Source organism: Coenobita brevimanus, chromosome 94 (genome assembly GCF_032717465.1).
Source record: "Coenobita brevimanus isolate Jiangsu-jjx chromosome 94, ASM3271746v2, whole genome shotgun sequence".
Classification (NCBI taxonomy): domain Eukaryota; kingdom Metazoa; phylum Arthropoda; class Malacostraca; order Decapoda; family Coenobitidae; genus Coenobita; species Coenobita brevimanus.
In genome coordinates, this window is record NC_137047.1 from 32,617,333 (window position 1) to 32,623,597 (window position 6,265).

Below are 6,265 nucleotides of genomic sequence, written 5' to 3' on the forward strand. Positions count from 1 at the left end.
AGGTCATTGGAGGTCACCGTTAATAGTAAATAAGTGCGCACAAATACTATGCATTAGTCTATATAGTTCCTGGACCTCTTATAATCCCTCTTCTAAAGCACAAGAGGTATATATGGTCTTTCTGGAGTAGAGAGAAAGACTGAATTAGAACCAATAGGATTAATGTGTTCGCATTTTTGGCCCGGGCAATGCTGGGTACCCCTGCTAGTTTATATATATATATATATATATATATAGATATATATATATATATATATATATATATATATTCCAGTACTTATATTCTAACTTCAGTAGATGTCTCAGGTTAATTTTGAGTAAAAATTGTTAAATAAACATGCGTCGAATTCTCAACACATACTGAACTGTTTTTACTGATGACCTTATGGCTTGAATTTGTGTCTTTCGTAAATCACTGATAAGTTATCAGTGGTAGTTTTTTAAGCTTAAGGAGTGGGGCCACGACGACAGGAATGTTACATCAAACTTCGAGAAGGAAGGACATTTTTATGTTAGTAACTCAAAATGCAGGACACCTCGCATGACTGAAAGCCTTCAGTATATCACTTTTTTTTTTTTTTAATAAAATATTCATTTTCATGAAAACACTGGTCTTTGCATGTCAATTGCCTTATTCCTTTTACCTTCTGTTACAGATTTATTACTGCAACTGGCAACTATACACAAAAGATATCTTTATACTGAGTCACAAGGTGGGCAAAGAAATTTGGGATAATGTAAATGAGTAACGTGAAAGCAAGGTACATGGTGGAGGAGTCAGTCCATAATTCAGTCTTCAGCTGGTAGCTGAACGTGTAATGATGACACAATGTATTTGGTTGCATAATCGAAGAAACAAAAGCATAAAAGTAGTTGCTTTTGCTGGGAACACTACCTAATAGTGACGGTCCGAGGAAGCCGGGGATGAGCAGGAAGACGGCAATTGTACCCATCTCCTTGTAGGTGATGCCCAGCTCGACCATGTGCAGAGCTAAGTAGGGTAAGGCGGAGTGCATGCCTGGGGAGAGAGGGAGGCAGTTGGGCTAACTTAGCATAGCTTCAGGTTATTTTATGTTAGGTTATGCTTGCTTAGGATGGGTTATCTTTGGTTAGTTTATCTGACTTAGCTTTCCATAGATAAGGCTAGGTCAGATGAGGTTAAAGTGGATTAGATCAGTTAAATTATGACATTAGACCGTCATGTTAGGTTAGGAATGATTACGTTAGATGAGATTAGGTCAGTATTTTAGGTCTCCAGATAAGACTGGGTTTAGTCAAATTAGATTAAATTATAGTGAGTTGGGTTATTAGGTGAGAGGAAGTTAAGCTAGGCTGCGTTAGATCTATTTAGAATCAGGTGCAGTAAATGCCTCAGGACAAGAATGAAAATCAACAGAGGTGTGAGATTGCTTCTTAACCCATTTTTTCCAGCTTAGGAGAGGCTATTTTAACTGGTAGGTTTATGCATTATTATTTAATCACTAAGGATTTTGATTTGGGAAAAAATTGTCTAGAGGTGGCAACGGTTCTATAAGAACACAGATAACCTACAGTACACAACAAAAGTTTTTGGCACCAATATCAAAGCGCCGCAAACTTTTGGCAAAAAAAGAATGGTGCTTTTGTGGGTGAAGAAATTTAAATAGAAGCACTGGGCAATAACATGACATTACGACAGCCCGAGGCAGTACTGCGTGGTGGTTGGCTGGTGCCTCAGTTGCCTGCGGGCTGCAAGAGAGAGGGGAATTCCGCTGCACCTGTCTCTCTTATTGCACCATTTTTTTCTCTAGTGAACCACTGTGTTTCTGCTTTTGGTACTTTACTATGGCTCCTACCAGAGAATTATCAAGTGAAACAATATCGCAGATTATTGCTCTAAAGGAGACAGGCTGCCCCATGAAGTGAGTTGGTTGGTTTGGCAAGCTCGACAGTGTAGAAGTGGTGTGCCCGCTACAGAGAGGAAAACAGTGGTGCAATTCCTACAAAGAAACCACGGTCTGGTCGGCCCAGGAAAACTTCCCTGAGGCCCGTTAATGTGCTCAAATGTGCAGTGGAGTCTAATCCTCGTGCGACTGCAAGAAGGCTTAAGGAGAGCAACCCGGAAGTGTTTGGCGAGGTCTCAGTGCACACTGTTTCTTGAAGAGTCTATGAACTTGGTTATACCAGCCACAGGCCAATGAGAAAACCATTTCTTACACGTTCCCAGAGAGTTCGTTGGCTTTGCTTTGCTAATAAGTACCTTAACTGGGGTGAGGAGCAGTGGTTGTCTGTGTTGTGGTCTGACGAGGCAACGTTTACCATTACCTGTAATCGAGGAGCGCGAGTGTACCAGTGCAGAGGTAGTGACCCGCTTGACCCTCGTTACGTGGAAAGCACAGTTAAACACCCTGATTCACTTATGGAATGGGGTAGTTTTCTGGTAAGGAGTTCGGGAACCTTGTTGTGCTTCCCAGGAACCTCAAAGTGAATCAGGACGTTTACCTGGAGCTGCTTTATGATTATCTACCTGAGTCTTTTGACCTCACTGGTGCCTGAGTGTTTCAGAAGGACAGTGCACCTGCTCACACCGCCAAGTCTGTCACCAAATGGCTTCAGGACTGCCGAGTACCCTTCATAAAGGACTGGCCTGGCAATAGCCCAGACCTCAACCCAATAGAGAACCTCTGGCACCTCGTAAAGAAGGATCTGCAAGGGAAGAACGTGATCTCTCTGCTTAAACTTGAAGCAGCAATTCGTGAGTTCTGGGGTAATATATCACCCCAGCACCTGAAGAACCTGTCCCTTTCACATCCAAAACGTTTCCATTCCATGAAGAAGCTCAAATGGTACCCTATCAATGATTAAAGGTAATTTTAATGCATTATTTACCAGTTTTTTCAATATCCGAAAAGTTTTTTTTTTTTTGGGGGGGAGGGGAGCTTGCTGCCGAAAACTTTAATCGAGTACTGTTTGTACAGATGGCAACATGTGGACCTGTGACAACTTTAATGTGTAGTAGAGTTTTAGCATTTGGTACACTGACAGCCTTAGCATAGTCACATATTTGGTTGTGTCACTGTCGTGAATGAACAGAGTTTTTTTTTTAGAGTGAGAGAAAATGAATGGAGGAAGGAAAAACTATCTGTCTGTCATATGCCAAACACCTTAATCCCATACAGTGTGGCCACAAACAAATCACCTCCACGTTGCCCAGTCCCGAACCATTTCACAGCCCTGCTCCCAACTCACCCCCCTCTCTCATATACCTCTCCACTCCATCTCATCCTTGGCCTCTCCCTCCCCCTCTCCCTCTCCACCTCACTCACATACACTCTCCTCATCAGTCGCTCACTCTTAATCCTCTCCACATGGCCAAACCACCTCAATGTGTTTCCCCTAATGCTTCCTATCACATCTATATCCACACCACAATGCTCCATCATATCCTCATTTGTCAATCTGTCTCTCCATGTGACTCCACAGGCTCCTCTCAAATAATTCATTTCCACAGCTCTCACTCTTGACTTGTGTCCCTCCAACAACGTCCAAGCTTCACTTCCGTACGTCAGAGTTGGTATCACAGTACTGTCATGTAGTAACTTTTACACTTCCATGCTCACTTCCCTGTTTCTTATCACTTCTTTCAAGGGACCACCAACCTTTCTCCCTTCCTGTACCCTTTCAAGCACTTCATCCTCCAAACTTCCATCCTTACTCATCACACTACCGAAGTACTTAAACATACATTTTCCATTTCCTCATCATCCAACCTCACTATAAAACTGACTTCACTTCTCTTGAAGACCATAACTTTACTCTTCCCTACATTCACCTTTAGATTCCGTTTCTTACACACAAAACAAAGGAAAAAAAAACAAGTCCACGTGCCTAAAGGCACCCTCCATCCATAAAATATTTATAACAATTGGATTTAAATAAATGTGGATTAAATGTTTGCAGGAAGCAATTCCCAGGAAGTGAATTCCAGAGAGTAGTAGCTCTGGGGATAAATGAATTTTGATAAGCAAAGGTTCTGCATTGTGGGGGAATGAATGAGAGTCTCAAATAATAATGAAATAGCCAAGTAGCTGTGAAGCATGAACGTCGGAATTTGTAGCTAAACCTCCATTTCACACAGACACTGTCCCAGGTTCATGTGTGGCCAGCTGTATATTACCCATTTCAGTAAGATGACTTGTGTTTTTCATGGCACAGACCTAATAATTTACTACTGGAGCTCTGGAGATACTCCTTATTTCATTAAGATGCTATATTGTTCTTGTTCACATTGCAGACATTTTAGCCAGGTTATTACTGTAGACCCTTCACTGCGAAGAAGTTAAATACACTCACCATTATTATCCCTTCACTATGATGAATGGTGTTTGAATTATTTAGCGACCTGTTTATCTGGGCTTGGTGTTGTAAATTCTCCCACCCTCATACGAGTAGGTTCTCTTACGGTAGATAGCGCATCGCCACTGTGAGACATGGGGAAGAGTGTGGAGGTTTGGTACCCAGATGGACGCAGCATTTGCATCTTTCTACCTAGTTAACATGGCACCACAGCAGGCTCCACATTACCCAATTATGTGGATATATGGTTGCCACTTTGTAAATGGTTTCCTGCGTTAGGAGAAACATTTAGGCTTGTCGCCCAGTATAGAACTACCAGAAGTGAAAGGAAGAGTAGCAAAAAGTGACAGAAAGCATGGGAGAAATACGAGAAGAGGAGAGCAGACACCGAAAAAATAAGTATATGGGTGTCGGAAGAAGCAGGCAGCACAATACAAGCGCGTGGATGAAGGTCACCACCACCTACCACCTACATGCCAGCGTAATGGCGATGGTCCAAACATTACATTCTCAGTCAAGTCTCATGCCGTGAAAGAAGGCCAGGCTCCAATCCTGCGTTTCCGTGTGTATCTGCTTGTGTATATGTGCGTGCATGCTTATGCTCCCAGTATTACTATATGTGTCAGAGTCTGCACATAACCACTACAGTCTCTTCTTTCATGCCCAGTACTCCTCTGGCGAAAGTACTACCGTCTATATTGAAAGAATTTGTTATCTTCCACCCCCTTTTTCATGAAGGTGGGCGTATGTCGTAATTTGTTTCAAGTAACCAAACTTCATCCTTCCACAAATTAGCAGTGAACTCCGGTCCTTTCGATCGGTAAACCACTTTTCTAATCACATCACCTCTGCCTACCCCTTGATGCTACACCTTGTTATGTGACTTGATTAGACAGCACCAACAGCCGTACTTATAAACACCAAGGCCAGTAATTAGATACGTTAAGGAAGCTCCCTAACACCTCTTCTTTACCAAACTGTTTCTGGACATGACACGCTAGTATTCTCGTGGATGATCAGAATGCAAATCATATCGTTGTTCGAATGCAGTAAATAACACAAAAGTAGAAATTATTGTGTAGTATGAAAAATCACTGAGGAAAAGGTGCCTGGGAGCTTTCTTAACTTACGAGAATAAAGGTCTGAGATAGCATAATACCGTTAAGATTTTTCCTAGCCCTTCAAAATGGTGGAAATCTGTCTTAAATTCTTAGGAGTGAGTCATAAGTCCTTAAGAATCACCCAAATCTGAGTTATAGATAAAGAGACCTACCGAGATGTACCCCTTAGGACAAGGCTTAGGATACGATCATAGGAGTAAAGATGGCCGCTGCTGTACAACAACAAATTCCACAGCATCAACCCTGATGTTTGTGACAATAAAAAAAATTTATGTTATCAGTGAACTTGATTATGCGGAACTGTTCAGAAGATACCACCTTAACTATGTAGACTATTTATGTGGCTAATCTGGTTCGAGCGCCGTTAACAAGGCCTACCGCAAGGAAGATGCAGCTTTGAATAGTGATGACTTGGAGCCTTCACAACAGATTCTATGCAGGTTCAACACTGAATTACTTGATGCACTTTCATCGTGATGTACTTAAACAGTTGATAAAATTTTCTTATGCTCCACATGTAGCTTTCATCAACATTGAATTTTATATCGGTGAAAGCATTTTAACTCCATCACTATGAGGAGGAAATAACACTCGCGATAGATAGAGAGGCAACAAGGGTGGGAGGAAAGGAGCAGTGTTGCCAACCAATGACAACCAAAATTCCCCACAGCTCCAGGCTAAATTCCCCAGAATTCCCCATTCAGTAATAATATATTATAATCTGTAATTATTATTGTACAGGTTCAGCCTAATAGACAGAATATTGTAAACATATTAAGAAGAAATGGTTATTCACAACTGTTTAATTA